We start from the raw sequence: 21,969 nt of genomic DNA on the forward strand, positions 1-21,969 counted from the left end.
TTACAGGCAGCCTGCAGTGGGACACACACAGGGCACAAGTAAAAGACCACTTGAGCAATGAAGACATTAAATGGTTCATAGAAGTTCACTTATGGTTTGAGAAGAAAAGGGAGACCAGGATGATTGTAGTCCAGATGCAGTAGACAGCTCCTTTCCTTAGAGGCACACTCCAGCACTGAGACCCCAGCTGCTGACCAGGAAAGCGAAGCCCTGCAAGACTAACACAGAGGAAGAAAACATCATTTTGTCAAAAGATCAAGGAGACATTTGCAGTCATCACTCTCACTTAAACTATTTCCTTCAAAATGTTTTGATCAGACTTGTTTTCCTTTGCAAAAAGTTTGTTCCAGAAAGTTTTCAACCATGGCAGGGGGGAATAATCAAGCTTTTCTACCAGTAAAGAGACATTTTTCTGAGAAAGACTACAGGGAAAGAAAGCATCACAGTGCTTCACATTTTATTCACTTGACCTGTAGACACAATTGGGGGGGGGGGGGGGGGGAAGAAAAACAGGTCCAGCCCTCTGTCAGGAAATCCTGTGACGTTATGAAAGGATAAAAAACCTGACAGAATTCAACAGGCTAATTTAATAAAAGGCTATTAGAGGGAATTCTTTAGACTGGCTTAATAGGTTGTTTCCTATGACAGTTGAAATTCCATTCTGTTGCAGTTATTTCCATACATAGAAGAAATTTTTATTCCTATGCAGTTTTATCAATTTCACTGTTTTATCATTCTTTATTAAAAGAACACTAAATGAAAACAACACAGCAAAACTGCTCAGGGAAAACAGCAGTTTCTAATCATTCTCACTGCTTGTACCTCACCATATCACACAGAGAGGAAAGTAGTTTTCAGAGAAGTATGCCACTTTAAAGAGCCAGCATGCAGTTTTAAGATACTCAGAGGCTAGGTTTTTAGGGATATGGGGTTGCTGGGGGGTGGGCTAAGGAGGCGAGAGAAGGGTTGTTTTCCATTACCTTTAGCGTTATCACATGGAAAAGGTGGCATCGGACCAAAATTTCAGAGAATCCAGAATTTTCCTGCTGACGTCCCAGATCCTGATAATGTCCTGAACTCTGCATTGGCAGGGTCCTATACATGAACAAAAGTTTTGGGATGCAATCTGTGTACCTCAGTCGCTTAAATGTCAAATATTCCTGTTCAGTATAGGCTACTCAGGACAGGGACTGACTGCCGCAATTCACCTCAGTTAGCACCTCAGGAAGGTAATTCTATCTGCTGTTAGGCTTCAAGAAAAGGTAAACATCCATATGCCCACTTCATCCACTTGATGAAATTAGGCCTGTATTTCAGCATGGCTCCCAGTGGATCTGCTTTCAGGACAGCCTGGACTCTGAACAGTGCCAGCTGGCTCTCCACTGCCACCACAAAAAGACTCAAGGTTTTGCCCAGTGAACTGGCAGAATCACCCCAAAGGTTGCATGTCTGGAAACACTTGATCAGAGTCATCCACTGCCTAAGGAAAAAAAAAATCTGAAAAATTAAGAACTTGAATAAGAAACCTGGAAAAAGTGACTTAGTGATCGGGTCTTCATCATGGTCTTATGCTTGCTTCTCGTTCCTACATAATTTTTATTCTACTGCTGTGAGCCAACAACAACAAAAAATGTCAAGGCTGTCACAACTAGATTTAGGCATATCTCTGTCCATTGACAAGTTCATAGAGCAAAGCCAGAATGAAACATCTGCAGCACTTCTCGGACTAGAAAGCTCTGTTTCTGGGAATGTATTCTCTTTTAGAAATATGTTATCTCAACTACATCTTAGAAACAAATCTGTAGATTTTATTCTGTAAAGAGCCAGTACTCAGCTTCCACGTTCCAAAAATTTGGGGCCAGAAGTGATCACCATGCATGTTGTGAAACACAGGCTATAGACTCTTATTTTAGCATAGGGAAGAACGGTCTTTAAAAGGCAATATTCAAAAAGCAATAGGGGTAGGATTCATCCCTAGCAATACAACCAGCACAAAACTAATCATTTTGCCACAGACAAGTGACATTCCATAACCCTAATCCTAATGTTGACCCTAGGTATCTTAGTGCTTCTGAATTTGGATTCTTATTCTGCAAGCTCACAAAAGCAAGCCAAATTAGCCCATTTGCTGGCTACCATGGAACACCCCTCCCCCCAAAGTACCTTGATGTATGACCAGTACTTTCAAATATGAGGAGGAAGCCACTGGTCTGTCACTGATGAGAATAGGGGACATACATAACTGTGGTATCCTCTGTACAAATCTATGAAAAAACTGAACAGACTTTTGCACTTTGTACTGGGAAGTAGAAGGAATAAGTAATTCCAAAGAGGCAAAGCAACATACACAAACCGTCTTCTGCCTGCACAGTATCATACATAACTCAGTAAAGCAAGAACTGGAGGGAGGACTCAGCTATTACACCTGAACATCAGACATGGGATCCCATGCCCACCATGGAGCTGACTTTCTGCAGATATATGGATAAGTTATTGAATATCATATTGCATATAGTCAAGTTCTATTTTAACTGCACACATTTATTCTTCATGATTAGGGTAACTTTCTTTGTGTCAAGAATTTACCTGACAGAGTAAGCCTTTAATAAGAAAAAAAAAAAGCAGAAGAGAAGGTTGGATTTTTAGGCCTTACAGGAACATAAACTTTAGGCACCAAAGCCCTGCGAGTAGAGACTGTGAAGCACACTGACTGCTGTGCTCCAAATGAGATCACCACTTCTCGTCCTGGACGGGAGGCGAGCAGGTGAGGTGAGCCAGAGGGCGGACAGATGTGAGTCTGCAGTGGGGAGGGGAAAGAGGAGGGAAAGATGGAATAGGCAAACGTGGAATGTGCACAGAGGACTGGAGCACTGGAAATTATGCTCTTCAGCACTTTTTCTTTCTCCCCAACATCCCAGCACCTTCAGATTAGGTGGGCCAAGACTCATTACAATGTTGGCAAATGCACTTTTTTTAAAGAAAAGTTGAGCAGCTGGAAGTCTTAAAACATCAAGGGAGAGGCGAGAAAAAAAAGAAAAACAGCAATTCTAAAGTCTCTGGATTTCAACACAGGCTTGAATGTGATATTCACGAGGAATAAATGCCATGCTGTCACAACCAGTGAGTCAAACCTGCCATGGCTGACTTAACTGATGAACACAGCCTAAGCCTGAAGCTTCAGGACAGAATAAAGGCCTGCATTCAGGTGAGATTCTGTCTTTGAAAGCAGAGATGTAGTTACAGAAATTAGTCCTTGAGATCCCCAAGGAGCTCAGAAATCATGGCTGACCACAGACCAAATCACTTCTCCAGCTGAAACACACAATATCAAGAGCCTGTAAGATTGGGTGAGCATTAAAATCAGACCTTTTGGGGAACAACAAAAATGGTCTTATCAAGCATAGGACTATTGGAGTCCTTATCACACCAGTATTCCTTTGGTCTGGGACCTTGCACTGACTGTACCAGACATTCCCAAGGGACACAATTCTTGTAACACTGTGAAATACTTTGTCCCCACTGGCAGTTTTCTTAGCCCATGGCATACCTAGGAATATGCACTCTCAGGCATGAAGAATGCCATCATGGAATTTTCATCCCATTTTGCATGACAATGCATGCTTCTTTTCTTCATGGTAATATCAGACTCTTCTCAAATCTGTGGTGCTTGTATAAAGTGATGTTTGTAGCAGCAAGGTTCAAAGGCTAACTTTGTGATACTGTTTCAAACTTTATGCCATTTTCATGTTTTTTTCTACCCTTCAATTTAACTGACCCCAACATTATGAGATTATTTAAATAGGACACCAGAATGACCTACTTTGCCATGTTCATTTTTTCTTCGTCTTCTATAACACCCCCTTTTCTCTCCCTCTGACCTAAGAAGTTCATTCTTTTTTCATCTTTTCATAAGGAACAGCTTGTTATCTTCAAAAATAAACCATTGACTGTCAATACAAGAAGTTGTAGGGGCATGGTAAGAACATTCTGCAAGGCTGAATGATATAATTAAAATTACTTTCACCTCCATTTTCTGCCCTGTTCTCTATGTTCCTATCCCTAATATTTTACTAAGATGCACTGAGCAGACATTTTCATCACAGCTCTGTCTTTCTGACAACGCGGAAAAGGTTATGGTTGTGTTTGCTCAACTGCAGTATAAAGACTGCATGGCTTTTGAGTGTAAAAATCTTGTCCTGAAACACCAAAGTGAGATAAAGCTACACAGTAGGACAAGGCCTGTTCACTGGTGTGTTAGAGCGACCATCTGTGCAAATCCTCTATTTCTTCCACACACCTAGGGCCGTGCCTAACAGAGATGAAAGCAGAACAGTCACCTTCTTCCAGGAAACCTCCTCGGCAAGAGATTTCAACCTCTGGCATAATATCGTTCCAAGGCAACCAATTAGTCTGCAAATCCAGATGCCATCTGGACGACATTGTAGGCCATCTAACTTGAAATGATTTCCTAGTGGAGGCGGCTGAGGTGCTGCCTAACATGCTGGTACAGCCTTCAAACTGAATGTCAGAGGCAACCTCAGACGTGACAACTCTCTCATACAGTCACCTAAAGCTTTTTCTCATTTTCCATCTTTGCTCACTTAAAATAATATCTGCATACCTGTGTTGCTCAGAGTCAGTAGCAAAGGACTCCTCAAGACTTAAGGAAGTGCCTGCAGAAGAGCAGGGTCATGACCAAACCCCAAAGTGTCCCTGAAGATAGCTGCCTCTCCCAGAGCTGGTGCAGCACAGAGCCTCGTGAGGCACAGTCGTGGCAGACCCACCAGTGGTCTGGCATTGACACCCTGCCTGCCTCTGCTCTGTATAACCCTAATTGCCAATGACATGAGGGAAGGAAAAAGTTCCAAGCCTTGGACACCACAAACAAAGATGGGCACAAACTTTGTCATGATCTACTTGTGATCCCAGTGGAACTGTATGGGTTGCTTGAAATGTAATGTGCCTGCCAGCATGTTGGTGGCTACAAATCATTCATTTTAATGCAAATGTTACAGAGGGTCCATTGACAATAAATGATCATTTTGGATTTGGATTAAGGAGATCAAGGACAGAACTTGTGGATTTTCCTGTTTTTAGTTAAAATTCTACTTGCAGAACAAACTTACATAATACTCCTTGCTAAGCTGTAAAATACCACAGCAAAATGTTGTCTTTTTCTCTTTTTGCATTATGCCAGCACTTGTCATTTTTATTTGTAGTTTCCTTTTTTTAAAAAAAAGAAAGACTTTTTTTTTTTTTTCCCTGCAAACACCTGATGTAACACAGTCTGCAACACAGGGAACAAATATATCCATTACTGCCATAGCTTGCTAAACACTGATCACTTGCTCTTGTGCCATAGAAAAAACCACAGTTATATTCATTCACAGAGAATGACTATTCATGGCACTTGGTATGCTGCTATTTTTACTTCAACCCTATGGTTAGATTCTATATTTTCAACAGTAGACAGGGAAGAAACTTTCTCAATGGAATCTGTTTCCTATTTCATGGGACCACATAACATTAAGGACACTGTCCAGCAATGATTTGAGCGAAACAGAAAATCATAGGATTAGAAATACAGCTTGTGTTTTACAAAAGGCTATTTGGTGCACTACAGATGGACTATACAGCTAATTCTTTTATATGAATTTGTTGGTTTCCTACAAAATGGGCAACTCCATGTACTAGGTTAATGCATTCTCAGATGTCAACCAATACTCACTGCATGGGTGAACCAGTGTTACTGCTACGCTGGGCTACTGACCTTTTGAGATCAGACAAACCATGATGTACCAGGGCTGCCCTGATCTGTTTCACAGATTTTATCTTCAGCAAAGAGAGACCTGAATTAGAAGTGTAAGTCTCATAAAGCTAAAGGAAACAAACTACATAGTCCAATTTCACTGTCATTTTTTTTTTCTACAGTGGCTCCAGAAAGAACTAGGCTTATAACCTCAGGGTTAGGTTCATAACCTCAGGGTTCCCCTATGATTTCATTATGTTATTTATTTGTTTACTTATACCAAGCAGTTACTGTGCAATGAATGAATGACAGAACATCAACAGCTCCAAACTAGCTCTCAAATTATACTGGTATAAATCCCTTTGTATAGGGTTTCTTCAATATCAAGGCAATTTTAGCAAAACCTTGATCTGTTCTTTTGCAGGATGGCAAAATACCCGGTCTTCACCCTTTGGATGGGTGAAAGCTGTAGTGTGATTCACAGTCTTTTCGGTATGACAGCCAGATTAGGTAACCACCCTGTAACTCCAGTGGCACAAGTGTTTCCATAGAAATACATAGGGCTTTTAGAAAATGGTTATTTATATTTTAACATGAGGTGCAGAAATGAAGGAATCCCAGGTCTCAGTCACCAAGTTGTCTGTTACATCAGCTCTGAACAAGACAGTGACAATTTCTTCTCTGAAGAACCTGAAGATGTTTTCATCCATTTGACAAGAACAAAACCAATAAAAAAGTGCCATTTTGATATATATTACCTAAAGTAGCATACTTTAGTGATGTATTTCTTAAACACATTTCAACATTTCAGAGACAGATAAACTGTTATTTAGAGAAACTAACTACAGATGACAAAAGTAATTTTTTTGTAGCCTGAAAAAAATCTATTAATATTTGTTCAAATACACAGGTTTTTTAATTGTACAACGTATACTTGCCCTGTTGGTTTTTTTTTCCTAATAGCACTAGTTATTGTAAATATGCTGTATCTTTACATCCATCATGGGAAATCAGGGAGAACATGTCTTTGCTGTGGTGTTGCAAAGAAAATATTTACTTGATTTTGTAAAGTATCTGGAGAAGAGAAGCAGTAAGCCTGCAGTGTGGAAATTGAAATAAACTTTTAGAAAATAAATGTCAGTCCATTGGGACATGAAAAATATCTCAGGTGCATACCATTTGTTAGCTATGGGTGTAGATCACTGCAGGCTGATGTGAGCTACCTGGCCTATGGGTAACAGAAAAGGTTCTGCTGTTGTACTCTTACAAATTTAGGAAATATGCTAAGTCAAACAATGAATGCTTTTTTAATAGTCACAAAACCAGAATTATGTCCTTGGGTTTACTCACCCCTAACAAATGAATACTCTGATTCCATTGAAATTAGAGAGGAGCTAAGATTTCACCCAGTATCACCACCAATCTGCAAGTTCAAAGGACCAGGAAGTTTGGGATCCCTTGGGTTTTCGGTCTTTGAACACAGAAACATAAAAAAGTGAGCACCAGACTTGCTGCTTGCTTTCCAGACAGTCTGTGACCCCAGCAGTCTTCTGGCAATCTCACCCACTCACCCTGACCCCAGCTGCTTTCATGTCTGCCGTACGGAGCAGAGGAGACACTTTTCCTACCAGGAACGAGCTTGCACAGCAGTGCCGGCTTGTTCAGGTCTACCCAGTGAAAGAAGCTCCAAGGGACAAATCAAGAGGCATGAACTGGCTTGCTGTGGCTGCTCTGCATCCCCCCTCCCTCCCCCTTCGCCTCCAACCAAGAGGTCCCAAAAGTTATGAAAATATTGAATCCTAGTGCTTTTTATTTTTAAACAGGGGGAAAGGAGGCTTGGGGGGAAGGGGTGTTTTGGCAGTCAGCAAAGCACTGTGCCATGCTCTGATGGGAAGGACTCATCCAGCAAGCAAGGACAATAGCTCACTTGTGCCGGGCCCTACCACATCACTGTCACACAGGAAGGGTATCTGAAGGTCACAAGGAGCAGACTACTGCCCAACTATATTTTCACAGGAGGAGATGTAAACCTGATGGATTGAAGGAACATTACACACTGGACCTTGCTGGGAGGCTGGTCATATACAATAACAAATTTGCAGTTAAAGAGCACAGGGGTTTAATGAGCTTCCCTTATTTCAAAGAAACTCCTTTCCCTCACCCAAATTTGGGTTTTTTTCTTTCTGACTCAGTGCTAGAATACTACAGCACCTCAGTTATAATCCTAATTGAGCTTCACAACTAGCATGACGAATAGTTATTCTGTTGGACAATTATGAAACCCAATTAATTGGATTTCAAAGTGGGGGGGAAATCACCCAAACACTTGCTGTTCCAGCCTACAGAGTAATCTGAATTCATGCTTACTGAGTATTTTATAGGCCTCTGGAACAGAACTGACACCTTTGTGAAGTTGTTTCTCTCTGCCACAAGACTCCAGTTGCAGGATGTGCCATTTGTAATTACACAGCCTTGTGGGTAAAACCACCTTCTCAAACTCTCTGTTTTCATCAGAATGACCTGCAGAAGTCATGAGGAGAGAAATAAACCACTCTCTAGGTTTCACAAGAATTGCAGAACATATATTAGGAGGAGCTTTCTATTGCTGGATACAGTCAGCAGTATAGAAATATAGGTGTGAAAGGACTTGCCTGCTTGGACAAGTTTCATTTCATGCAACCAACAGCGAACTGTGTGCTAGATGTTCCTCCTGGGAAGAGTCACAAGAGAAGTTCCCTGTACTTCCTTCATACTAATAAGTCACAAATGACATTTTCCCCAAATACATGGCAGACAGTAATACAGAACAAAGAGCCTCAAATAGTACAGTGATATCATAAGAGGATTGGAACAAGACCAAAACCTTGGAACCCTTCAGGAACACAGAATTAATAAGGTGAACATGCCTAGAAACTGATCTGTGGACCACACTGTAGAGGAAGGCAATTATTCCTGCCTCTTTACCTCTGAAACAGCTGTCCCTGCTGTTTTGACCTTGGGGAATATTTTTTTCTGACAAATGGAGTAAGGCCAAGCAGAATCAGACCATTCAGGTGCCTGCAAAACTTAGTGTTGGCAGCAGCAGTAGCAAACCTCACAAAGCACCTCAGTCCCATCAGGCATACATGCATATTGTGGCAACGTCTCTGTCAGGCTTCTGATCCAGCATGCACAGCATGCAACTGCAGCACAAACCAGTCAAATGATCTAAAGATGACAAACAGTTGCAGCCCTCTCTTGACTAATGTGTGTAGCTTCCCCCCAGAAAGCAAAACTGGGTGTCTTTCATAGCAGCTACCAAGCACTAAAAGGACTGGCAACTTCTGCCTTCAACCAACCATTCACTCAGCAAAGGAAACCGCTTCAGCATAACCTGTACTTTTCAGTCCTGAAAAGGCAAAAGTTCACACAACTTAAGTGACAGGCTGCAGACAAATGTACGCCTCTACAACATGACTAAGAAGGTACATGTGCCCAACAGAATAGATGATAAACTCCATTACAGTTTTTTGGGAATACGAGTGTGAAAACTCATGACAGCCTGCAGGAGAGGAAACAAACCCAGAATTTTGTCAGCTCTTGTTCAATGTCTTCCAGTGACGCTCTAGGCAGCAGAGATGTCCTTTAGGTCTTGAAGGACAGACCATTGCCAAGCTTCTGTTGTGCATGCAGAATTAAGAGCCTGGCTACGTCTGCGTGGTGACAGACATATCTTGGTTTTCTTCCCAATATGAGATCAGCTCTTCCAGTGATGAGCCCAGGCCCAACAGGGATTTTGGAATAAAGCTTCTTTCTCTTGTACCTTGGCTGAATAATCTCAGGCAGTGAGCATTTTTGCCTTTCTTTTCCTTGCGAACTCACTTCCACATAATCCCAGAGATAAGGGGAAGGAAGCCCATCTTTTCATGTGACATTGTTCTCCTCCTTGAATTTGACTAAAGTCAAGAGAGCTATTACTAGGCTTGGCCAAGAAGGTACAGAAGGGTGGCCTAGCACTTATCTAGTCTCACTTTCTTGGGATAAGCTCCGTAAGACACACAGTAGCCTATTTACTTCAACCAGACCCCTACACTGGTTGCAGGGAGAGGTTATCTGATATTCCAGGTCCCCATAGGATTCCCTTTACCCTGCAATAGCCATCCCACAGCTCTCCTATTAGCTTTAGAGCCCACTGCACCACCTGTATGGCAATACCAATGGAAGAGAGACTCTGCCCCTGACCAGCAAGAGGCTGGTAAACAGTGTGATTTCATCATTAAATGAAATTCTGAGTATGCCTACAGTTCTTCAGGCTCTTCCCTATATTCTCTCACACTTCTCTTTGTAGAGGAATGAATTTTGTTCAGGAGTTTTTAATTTGTTATACTCTCACTTGTGAGCTAAATATGATGCACAATGTTTCAAGTGACTATCACTTCAAGCTTCTAAGTCTATATATAGACATGTCAAAAAGTGTCTTAATATTTTTAGGTGTTTTAGACACCTAGAACTCATTCAGGCTCCCATTCCATTCTTTTTTGTTCCCTTCCCACAGGTTTATAATTATAATCAGTACAGGAGGTTTCTGGTAACAAACATAAAAAAAAAATAGAGAAAGGCAGATGGTGGGGAAACACAACCATCTAGCTTAGAACAGTCCTCTAAACATCTACAGAAAAATATCCAGATCTCTGTTTTTTTGTGTTCCAGATTTCTTTGACACACAGTCATTACTATTCCCTCACTGGAATGAGGCTTGACCTCTAGTTTTGAATTGATATCAAATCTCAGTGGTGTGCATGTGTTATTAAGAGTAAAGATGAATTTAACAAATAAATTACAATTATCTCAGCAAAAACTTCTGTATCAAGGACTGGAGGAGTGGGGAGGAAAGGATGGGTCATAGTACAAAAGGAAAAGTTTAGGTTTAACTTTGAAAGCAAGTGCCCTGCTTCAGCTCAACTGCCATGGGAAATAATTTCACTATTAATAGCTGTTGTCTTAAACTAGACATGAGAAAGTTAAAGAAAACATGAAGGCCTCAATGACGACACCTGATAGAATACAAAGTTTTTAAAGCATTCCTAAGACACTACATTTTTTTCTTCTTTTGATTCTTTATACTTGTGATATCATTTGTTTGCATATTTCAACCTATGGTACTTGTTTTATAGCTGTCCAAAAAATCTTCCTTTCCAGGTGTATTCAAATTAAATGAAATGAAAGTTCTGTGCACAGACAGAGAACCATATTTTATTTATTTAGTAAAGAAAGTAAACTGGGAAGCAAAAGCAAGCACCAATACCTCAGAAGAGCTGTAGAGTACAATTAACTCCATGTAGTTTTACACAGGGTAGTATGCCACTGAATAAGAACCTCTTCAAAAGTCTTCACTTACTTACTACAATTATTTCACTTAATTTGAAGAAAATAAAGGGAAGACCTATTTCTACTAAGTTCTCAAGGAATTATTTTTCCATCCACTTTTTTGTGTAGGAATTCAGAGAAGCAGAAAATTTCATGGAAACTTTTCCAGATAAAAACATTGCAGATGAGGAAGTAATAGTACTGGTTCAACATAACAGACTTTCTGGGAGGTTTTAAGTTACAGAGGAGAAAATTGATCTTATTTGCTCAGCTTTTGGTGAACTTTGGCAGCATATTTAAAAATTTGTACGTGCAAATTAAAGAAAACTTGAAGAGCACAGAAATTAAGTCCTCAGTTAAAGAATGCAAGATTTGGAAGAATGAAATTCTAGTATTTAAATTTATTAATTTTGAGAATTGGAAGGGTAAAAGTGAGAAAACTTGTGGGTTAAGATAGAACAGTTTAATAATTGAAATATATTAATAATTATTACTATTATTTTTACTTTATTATTATTAACATTATTATCATTATTGTAATGAAAAGGAAAATAACAAAAAGAGAGAGAAAGAAAATGCAAGAAACACAAGTGATGCAAAGGAAAAACAATTGCTCACCACCAACCGACCGATGCCTGGCCTATCCCCAAGCCGTAGCCCTCCGGCCAGCTTTCCCCCTAGAGTATGATGTCATAGGGTATGGAATATCCCTTTGGCCAATTTGGGTCAGCTGGTCTGGCCCTGTCTGCTCCCAACTTCTTTTGCACCCCCAGCCTCCTCACTGGCAGGGCAGCATGAGAGGCTGAAAAGTCCTTGACTTAGTGTAAGCACTGCTCAGCAACAACTAAAACATCAGTGCGTTAGCAACATTATTCTTATCATAAATCCAAAACACAGCACTATAGCAGCTACTAGGAAGAAAATTAACTCTATCCCAGCTGAAACCAGGACAGCCAACTATACAAGAAATGCTAACTATTGTAATTACAAAGTTTTTAATTTACAACATATCTTGGTATCCTCATGTAACTTTGTAGACTTAACTGTGGGAGCAACAAACTGCTGTCAGGGACAAACACCCTTTAAAATTGGGTGTTCAGACGAAGAATAAAATTGGCCCATGTTTCACTTCAGCTTCATTTTCAGCTGACTGGAATATTCCTTTGAAGTTTACTCTACCATGAAAGTTTTGAGGAAGGGATGGAAAATAATCAAAATTGCATGGCAGTGAGATTACTGCATGATTTGCTTGGGTGGCAATGTGTAGTAGAAGGCCAGCAAGGGTGAACTTCATCTAGGAAGTTTAGAAGTTGGCAAATCTTCACAGTTACAGAAAACCAAAGAAAAGACCAATAGCATGATGCCTACCATGGCTTATCTACAGGGACATAGTATCAGCAAAAGAATCACTAAATATCCAGTGTTTCACTTTATGATAGTCTCCATATGCTCGGCTGAATTACACAGGCTTTGTAGCTATGCACTGCTTGAGATGATAGAAGGAAATGGAGTATTTTATTGCTTTGGGGTTAAACATTCTGTAATCCCTGCAGGTCATGGATAACATTTAAAGTCTAAACCAAACTGCTGAAGAAAACAAAGCAATTCACTCTGGGGCTGACAGTCTGCTCATCAGACTGTGGAACTCCAGGTCAAATTACTCAAATGTGCTTAACTTCGAACACTGAGACTTCATGCAAAAGTACATTGTCTGAGCAAAAGGATGAACTCAGAATTTTTTTGATAGATTATCATCCCTTTAGATGACATATTATTGTCACAGGAGAGAGTTTGGTGCATGGGTATCTAGATGTGAGCAATAACAACTGCAGGCTAGCTGGGAATAGTGTGGTTCAGAAATACAGTATTGGTGAAGCATGACAACAGCATTTTTAAAACAAAATATTATTGCTTGGGACATCTGTATTCCTAAGAAATAAGAGAGAGAGAGAGAGAGAGAGAGAGAGAGAGAAGGTTTCCTCATACAACAGTGATGACTTCCATTTTATCAAAGCTATGATTGTCAATCAAGAAACATTTTGAAAGAAAAGGTTCAAGCACCATAACCACTGATAACTAAGCACATATATAAGCACTTCTCTGGTCCAGAGACTAAATGAGAACTACATTCAATTCTTTTCTTGTGTAGCATTATACATCAATATTAATGGTATAAATTATTCTGATATGAATCAAAGGATAATTTGGTTTTCTGAAGGATCTTCTACCGAGAAAGAAAATCCCATCACACAGTGTTTATATTACTTAACTTTAAAACCCATCTATGAGGACTATCTGTTTAATAATTATTGGAATTAGCTCAAAATGGAAAACACTTTCACAAGAACTCAAGCAAATTGTTTTATTCTACTCAGGTTAATTGTAAATTTTTAGAAAGCATCCAAAAAGTGTTCAAAACACAGCCCAAAGTACAGGAGTGGACATTTTTAGAGGGAAGACACTAAGCTGTCACTAGTATCTGGAGACCAACAGGAGCCAGATGCCATGCAAACCTCTGTGAATCTTGGTGTTCAGGTTATATAGCTTGCTCAGGGTCAACCTCTTGAGGGAGAAAGAGGCCTAAAACTAGAGCACCTCATTTGCCTGTCCCAACATTTCCTTATGAGAAAAAAAAAAAAAAAAAAAAAAAAAAAAAAAAAAGCAAGAAAAATGTTAACTTGTGGGCCTTTAACTTTAATGAGTATTGCCCAATCCCTCAATTGGACTTGTGAAAAGAAGTATTACTGAGGTGTATTTTGCTGTCTCTGCCTAAAATAAGGCACTATTTTGTGTACCACAAAATTTGTGCTCTGACTACTTAGTGATAAATCTGACTTAAATTATAGCTTCTCAACTGTATTTCATTACCTTTAGCATTGAATCTGGGCATCTATGAGTAAGGCACCTTTCTTTCTGGGCAGGTGATTGGGGACAGAATGACTTACTGGTTCCTGAGAAGCTGAGGAGTGCAGGACATGTTTCTGTAAAAGTCATTAGCAAATGAATTCTCAGAGCAGAAGAAGAATAGTGATGAAGTGGTCAGTCCTTCTTGGGATAGTGTCACTCCCTCTGCTGTTCAAAGGCTCCAGATTCGCCCAGCCTTTGTGGAGTCTAATCCTTAATTTAAAAAAAAAAAAAAAAAAGAAAGGGAGGAAGAGGTTAACAAGACACCGTACTGCGGAGGAGTCAGGATGCAACTCGTTATACCTACAGTGAAAATTCCCACCCTCACCATGATACAGGTAAACTGAGCAGGCAACTCTTAATATCCTTTCGTCCTTCCCCATGCCTTCCAGATCTCCTAAAACATCCCACCCAAAACACACAGCAGTGCCAAGTTCATGGCCATGCAGCACTGCAAGAGTTAGCAAAGGGTCACCAAGAGAGATGCAGGCAAACAGCAGGGCATTGGGAGCTAGTTTCCAGCATTCCTGGAAGAAGACACTGGCTGCATTGTGTGCTCCCTGGTGGAGACCAGCCAGCCTTGCCCAGATTTTTCTGCTTTCCAAGAAGTTGCATTTAGATAGTAAGTTGTTGATACACCTTCTTTGACTGACTCTACTAAGTACATTGGCATGCAGAGGCTGAAATGTCTCTCCTGACTGTTGCCAAGGCAAATGGACAGGACTTCATAAGCTACTTTGCTCTTTTGCTGATTTCTCCTTTACTTGTAAGGTTGTAGGTTCAGCTGGAGTCACCAAACACATACACAATCCATCCAAGATCAGATTAATGGCACGATGACATCCTTCAAAAGTTGAAATTGAATACTTGAAGCATCTTTGGATGTGTTAGAGAAACACCTGGGTCAATGACAGTCCTGGCTTCAGCTGGGATAGAGTTAATTTTCTTCCTAGTGGCTGGTATGTTGTTAAGTTTTGGATTTGGTATGAGAATAGTGTTGATAACACACTGATGTTTTCAGTTGTTGCTGAGTAGTGTTTAGAATAGTCAGGGATTTTTCAGCTTCTCGTGCCCAGCCAGCAAGAAGTCCGGAGGGTCACAAGAACTTGGGACGGAACACAGCCAGGACAGCTGACCCAAACTGGCCACAGGGATATTACATACCATGTGACATCATGTCTAGTATATAAAATGGGGGGAGTTGGCCTGGGGGGCAGATTGCTGCTCAGGAACTAACGGGGCATCGGTCAGCGAGTGGTGAGCAATTGCATTGTGCATCACTTGTTTTCTATATTCCAATTCTTTTATTATCATTATCATCATTTTATTATTGTTATTATTATCATTATTATTTTCTTCCTTTCTGTTCTATTAAACTGTTCTTATCTCAACCCATGAGTTTTACTTTTTTTCCCCAATTCTCTCCCCCATCCCACTGGGTGGAAGGGAAGTGAGTGAGCAGCTGTGTGGTGCTTAGTTGCTGGCTGGGGTTAAGCCATGACAATGACGGAAAGCAGAGCTCCATCAAAAATGATGCTACAGAGACTTAGTGTCTCCAAAATGGCAATGCTGCCTGTTTAAAGGGAGATGAGGCAGGGCCAGGACACAGACTGCATGCGTATCTCTAGCTTTCACTTCAGCAACAGCTAATGAACGCTACAGACACCTTCATCTTCTCCAGGACTTGGAGAGCACTTGCAGGTAACTGACGGACTTTGCATTACACCCTCAATGTAAGGCTTATTAGTAGAACAGCTTAAAATATAAATGGGAAGTTAAAAATGAAAGCATCTACCTTCTATTATCATTTCTACAGTGTTTAGAGTTTCCCAACCTGTATCTGTCAGCACTGCCATGATACTTTTCAGTTTTAGAAACTTTTTTCCCTCTTTCGGTTCTATCAACCTGTTCGGAACATTAGGTGTGTTTGAAGAGAGAGCTGAAGCAGACTAGGGACAGTCAGTTCAGGTGGGTTAGGAAGCAGATGATGCTAAAAAGAACCAGCACAGATCATCACCCAATTTGTGCACAGAACGAGCATTGAATTAAACTTTTTCCAGTCAAGTTCATGCTCAGCTGCCTACCTGGAATAGGCATTAGTTAAAAAAAAAAAAGTTCACAAAAGATACAAGGCAAGAGGAAGACCCCCCCAAAACTGGACTATTTAAAAAAAGGCCAATTATCAATATGTACATATGGATGGGGCCTGCAATCTGACAGATCATCCCTGTCCAAGTGACCACCATTGCATGTCTGTATTTGCATGCACTTTATTTGTGGCCATTCTGCAGGGGCATCCAGCAGACCACCCTTTGTTAAGCAGATGTCAGCATTTACTCGCGTGAATAGTTGAAGCTCTTGGAGGAAGAGGCTTCACGTGCAACTGTTTCAATGTGTGCATCTGTGTGTCTTGGATGCGGTGCAAGTCATCTATTTTGCCCTTGAGCATGTTTGCATGTCTCTGTCTAGCAGCACTGGAAAGTCCTATGAGGAGCTGTCTTTTGCAATCTGAAGCCTTGCTCATGCAGTAATCTCCTCGTGGGTGGTCTAGTACATATGCAGGGAGTTTGTTGAATATTTTGTGGCTCCACCCATGCAGCAGTCACTGCTGTATTCAGCCTTAGGCTGAAGGGCAGATCAGGTTGTCTGGTGTCAAAGTAAAGGGGCTTAAAATTGGGAAAAAAATATATTTTGGCTCTGAAAAGCAATCAGAAATGGAGGGTAGGGGAAAGAAAAAATTATCTCATTGCAGGTATCTGGAACTTCTTACTATGAAAAGAAAATAACTAAGTTACTTCCAGCAAAACAAACCGCTTCTCATTATGTGATTTTGGGAATGTCTATAAACCCACAGTTTTGCTGAAGAGTAGCTCACCTCTTGCCTTTCAGAAATCTGGTTTCCCTCAGGCAGCCTCTGACACCAAGCCTCAGTGCTTAAAGAGAGGGTTTATGTGTGCACCGAAAGGTTTATGGTATCTCTCTATATTAAAATTCTCACTTGCCTATGCAGCTAGGAGCTAGAGTTTGCAACTAGGTTTTTATGTCTTCTAAGTAGATAACATTTGCTCAAATTCACAAGACACCTATCCATCTGCCATGTGATCACTAACAAGTTTAACAGCTTGGTCACATTACAGAAACAAATAATTTCTGAAGTATTGAAGTCACTTTCCTCTGACAGGTTAATTAGAGAGGGAATGTCTATACCCAGCTACTAAAATGTTTTCTCAAATATTGGAATTTTACTTCCTGCTCCCCCAGAAGCAGGTCATGTAAAGCCTACAAATGGGGGGTTAAGTACAAATTTACTTATTTTTAGTTATAGAGGCTAAAGGTCTTCCAATTTCCTGCTTTGTTTGACCGCAAAAAGTCAGAAGTGGTTGAATGGAAATGGTCTGTTCCCTGATACAATGTGGTAAGGGAGTAACGAGAACAGAGAAAAGCAACATAGACAACAGTTTGCTCTTCAGCTCACTCCCAGACTGACTTGCTTTCCAAGCACCTCCTGTAACCTCAGGGAAGGTTACAAGAGGGCAGCCTTGCCTGAAATTGTTTTATGTGCTAAACAGCAGTGGTCACTGCATTCCCACAAAGATGAGTGGATGAAGGGAACCAGAAAGGAAGAGAAAATCTCAGAAGGGAGAACTTTGATTTCTCACTGATCAAAACTGCAATGGTAAAAAACTTGAAGTTCAGACGGACATGCAGTTGTTTGCTGATTGCTTCAATTAGGCTTCACATGAAAAGTATTTGATATTTCTATCAGCTGTGTAAAAGCCACTAAAGGCTGAAAATTTATCAAAGTGAGAGGTTAATTATGAAAAGCAAAGGGACTTTTAATAAATCACAGAAACTGAAAGATAGAGGAGACCAGTTAAACTACCTCAGCAAGCCCAGAGCTCATCCTGACAGTACAGTTCCAGAGCTGTGCCCAATCCAGTTTTAAATGACCAGACAATGGGATTGTCTCTGTTCTGCAAGTTACGCCAGAATATGCAGATGTAACACCAACAGCCACAGAGATGCTGTGGCAGCACAACACCAAGCACACAGAAAATTTGGAAGAAAACTATCGTCAGATGAGTGTCAGCATTGGAGAGAGTTGGGGCCCTTATCAGGACTTGGGTGAGATGTAGGAAAGAGGCATTGTTCTGGCCTCTGCACAGCCTGTTAGATTTGAGAAGAAACGTTCTCATCCAGTTTCTACCCCATTAATACAGATACCAATAAGAGAACTAGAAATCAAGACTACTCACATGCAGCAGAGCACTTCCTTATTTTTCGTCCCACCAGAATTTTTTTATTATGTGCACAGTGCACAGCTTTGCAAACTAGCAATACAAGGGCTGTGGCTAACCTTAGGACATAAACCCCAAGCTGAAAAAAGAATTGAAGGTGGAGCTTGCTTGGAAGTCACCTTGTGTGGTGTTTAACAGCGCTGGGTGGGTCAAGATGCAGCTAATGCTTTTATATCCGAGAGACTTAACAACTCATCAGTCAAAAGTTTCAGGGTATGCTTTTGTCCAGACTTTGTCCAGGGAGTTTGAACACAGCAGAATTTCTCTCAGTTTGTCTTTCAGTCTTGTCTAAGGAAAGGACAATGACAACATTTGCTTTGTCAGCAGAAACAAGTTCTGCAACTTCAACAAGACCACAGTCCAGATGTCTCATACGGGCTGGAAATCATTCAACAGCTTCAAGATGTTCCCATTGTTGTTGCATTTACCTGTGTGTATTATAGTGGTTTCTGGGAGTGTATACTGTGAATCCTTACTTGCAAAAAGTAAGCTGCATTACTATTCCTTCCCAGGAACAATGTTGCTCTCATCTTGCCAGTAAAAGGAAATTGTGGGAAGGCACTAGAGAAGTCAGAACTCAGATGATTTTATTTATCTACATCTAGATGGACAATTGCCATCAGAGACAGCTTGGCTTTACCCTAAATCCCCAAGAAGTTGGCTAACTCAGTCTGAAGGTAGCAACTAGAGGAAAGGCAGCTTTCCATGTGGTTGGAAGCAGTCTTAAGGAGAATAGCCAGAGTCTGCAGTTTCTTTGAAATGAAGACAAAGAGGATTGCTTCCTGCCTTTGCAGTTTCCTCCTGGGGCACCCACTGGGTGGTGTAAACTCTAGAATAACCCAATATACAGGTTTTTTCCCAGCAGCTGAAGATCCCTTCATTTTACACTTACCAACATTTCCTTTTCTGATCTTTCTAGTGCACTCTCCCCACTTTTTGCCTCTTTTTTCCTCTGCAGTGAAGTTGATTGCTGCTTGACCTGTATCATAGCATCAGCTAAAGCTATAAAGTTTCTTTATCCAGGAGCTTTGGAGCATGCTGTTTGGAAGGGGTTCTTGCCCTCATTTCATGCCAACTCTTTATTCATATTAATACTTTGAACTTGGGGAGCTGGAGGGGAAGGGAAGAAAAGGGAGTGTTTTTGTCAATTCAATTAGAGGTGCTCATTGTAACCAGGACCCAGCACACTGCTGCTCTGCATTACTGCCACACGGATTTCATTTGAAATTAAACACAGAATCAGAGGTTCTCATGTCATTTCCAAATGAAAAACAGGTGTTTCCAACCCAGAAGTGCCATGCAAACACTGTGTCATATTTTGTCTGAAAAGGTTAAAAAGCTACAAACATCACAAGAAAATTGACTTGCTGACCAGTCTTTGAAACAAAGAAAATAGAGAAATAAGGACCCTGGTTTTTATCCTTTGTAAATCAGCATCTGGGACAAGTCTCTGTCTGCTTAAGAAACTGACCTACTCTGTCCTCAGTATCATCCTTCTCTGGGAAGTTTGTCTCAAAGCTGATTTCAAGAAATAAATGGCTATAAAGCTCTGCAGAACTAACAGGTTTGCAAGATGTTGCCCTGTACATGCACTAGTATACTGGACACCTATGCAACTGAGAGTAGTGTAAGTAAAATGCTTGCACACAGTAGGAAGGACACTAGCACAGAGCAAAGAAAGTCTAGGCTGTTGTGCCTGTTCATGGAAATGAGGGAAGAGAAAAGGACTTGAAACACTGTGGCTTTGCTCTCTGAATAGTGTAGGAAAGTAATTTTCTTTTACACCACTTGATATCAAGCCACTTTAATCATGTCCAGGGAAATAGTTAAATAGCCACAGCTCTTGGATGAAATACAGACTATAGGTATGGAACATAGAAACTGAGTTCTGATAGAGAAATTGGGTTCTTAAGAGCACACAGTATCTCCCAGATATTGCAGCATGAAAACACAACAAAATTGCTGTTTCCTCAATCTTAAAGTTTTATTTCTAGAGGCAAAAATCCTCCTGAATGGCAATAAACACTGATTAATCAAGAGCACATTATTAAAGCAGTAAGATTAAATAACAAAGCAAAAAAGAGTTTCATTTCTTTAATAGATGTTCATTTGTGATCAAGTAACTTGGAGGATCAGACTTCTATGACATTCTATACAGTGCTGATGTTTCAGTGTCCCAGATGACATACTTTGTCCGATACACTAGAAAGCGTAATCTTGGATCCCCATAATTCATGTAGGAAACTTAACAGCAATATTCACCTAAAGCTGCATGTATGTAAGTCCTTGAACATGAAATGGAAAAACAGGAACAATTGCTGAATAAAAGTTTTACCTAAGTACTCTCAGTCCTACAGGTTACTGGCTACACTGTCCTCTGAATGTCAGTATTTTGGGGGGGTGGGGGGGTGTTCTTCTGTTTTTGTAGTCTGAAGTCAGCATTAAGTAAGTCATAGTGTATTATCCTCTGCTTTCTAGATTATAATTTCCTTTATGGCACTCTTGTATAGAATTAAACAATTTTAAAGGAAGTGGAAATCAAGTTCATCAGCAAGAGAACCTGATCTTCAGCAGTGAATACGTTATCCTCACTTTTCATCATGTTGATTTATTCTTATTGTTCTTTTCTATTGGAGGACTGTGGACATAGATACAAGTACTGAAGACTACTATCCAACCATCTTTATTTAAAGGTGCATGAGCAATTGGCTAAATGGCTAAGGGATATTTCCTATCACATCGTTCATCAAATAGCCTTTTCAAATTAAGACAAAAGGGGACCCTTCGAAGGGGGAAAATAACAGTACTTGGAACAAATCAGAAGGGGTGCTTTGGTGTGCAGCAAGAACTGCTAATGAGTACACTCCTATGCAATGACACCACAAATGCATTTCTCCTTGAATTTTTGAAATAAATCTGATTCACTTAGGAAGTTGCCACATGACTTTCTAGAAATATTTTATTGTACAGAAACCTGGAAGGCAACAAGCCTATTTTTCTGAGTAACCAGGACACATTTGCAGAAAAAAAGTCAATATTCTTCCCAAATTGAAGTCATATTTTAATACCAAGGAACAAAGACATTACACAAATGTTGCCCCATTTTAGCAAAAATGCTTGCCTTTACCTACACTAAATCTGGTATTTTTAAGGTCAGAACAATATTTTCCACACTGAAGAAAAGCAAGCACTGTTCATAATGAATAATGTTTGCTACCTCAGCACTATGAAGGGTATTAAGACCATTTGCACTGATAAAGTACTCCTAAAGGAGACCCCCCCCCCAAACATACACATTTTCCTTTTTCTCCTACAAAAGATTGCTGTTGAATGCTATTCAGCATCCAGAAAGAGACCTAGCTGTACACAGTCATTAATATAAATATTAAGAACTGCTCTAGAGTTTTCTAGCATTAATTTCCTTCTGTAATGACACAGACTTCTTGTCAGTGACATGGTGAAAAGACAGAAAAGCACAGGAATGCACAAAAATGTTGGGATTGATCCCTCTCTCAAAGAGGTAAAGACAGTCCACATTTGTCCTACATTGTTTCCCTTCCTTCCCCTCCTTTCAATTCTCTCTTCCCTCTTCCTTGAATAGCCCCAGACTCCTCCCTGTCAAATAAGCTTAGATCCAATCCTTTTCAAATATTCTGCTTTGCTTTACAAGCA

General features: G+C 40.4%; 1 long non-coding RNA gene across 1 annotated transcript; it reads left to right on the top strand.

Moving 5' to 3' along the window:
• The first annotated feature begins 295 nt into the window (after positions 1–295).
• On the top strand, positions 296–15,080 carry LOC121232691. Its single transcript, XR_005931611.1, has 3 exons — positions 296–307; positions 2,203–2,208; positions 14,914–15,080. It is a non-coding gene; the product is annotated as an uncharacterized LOC121232691 (long non-coding RNA).
• The last annotated feature ends 6,889 nt before the right edge of the window (positions 15,081–21,969 follow it).

The sequence above is a fragment of the Aquila chrysaetos genome, chromosome Z, assembly GCF_900496995.4.
Source record: "Aquila chrysaetos chrysaetos chromosome Z, bAquChr1.4, whole genome shotgun sequence".
NCBI classification, from domain to species: domain Eukaryota; kingdom Metazoa; phylum Chordata; class Aves; order Accipitriformes; family Accipitridae; genus Aquila; species Aquila chrysaetos.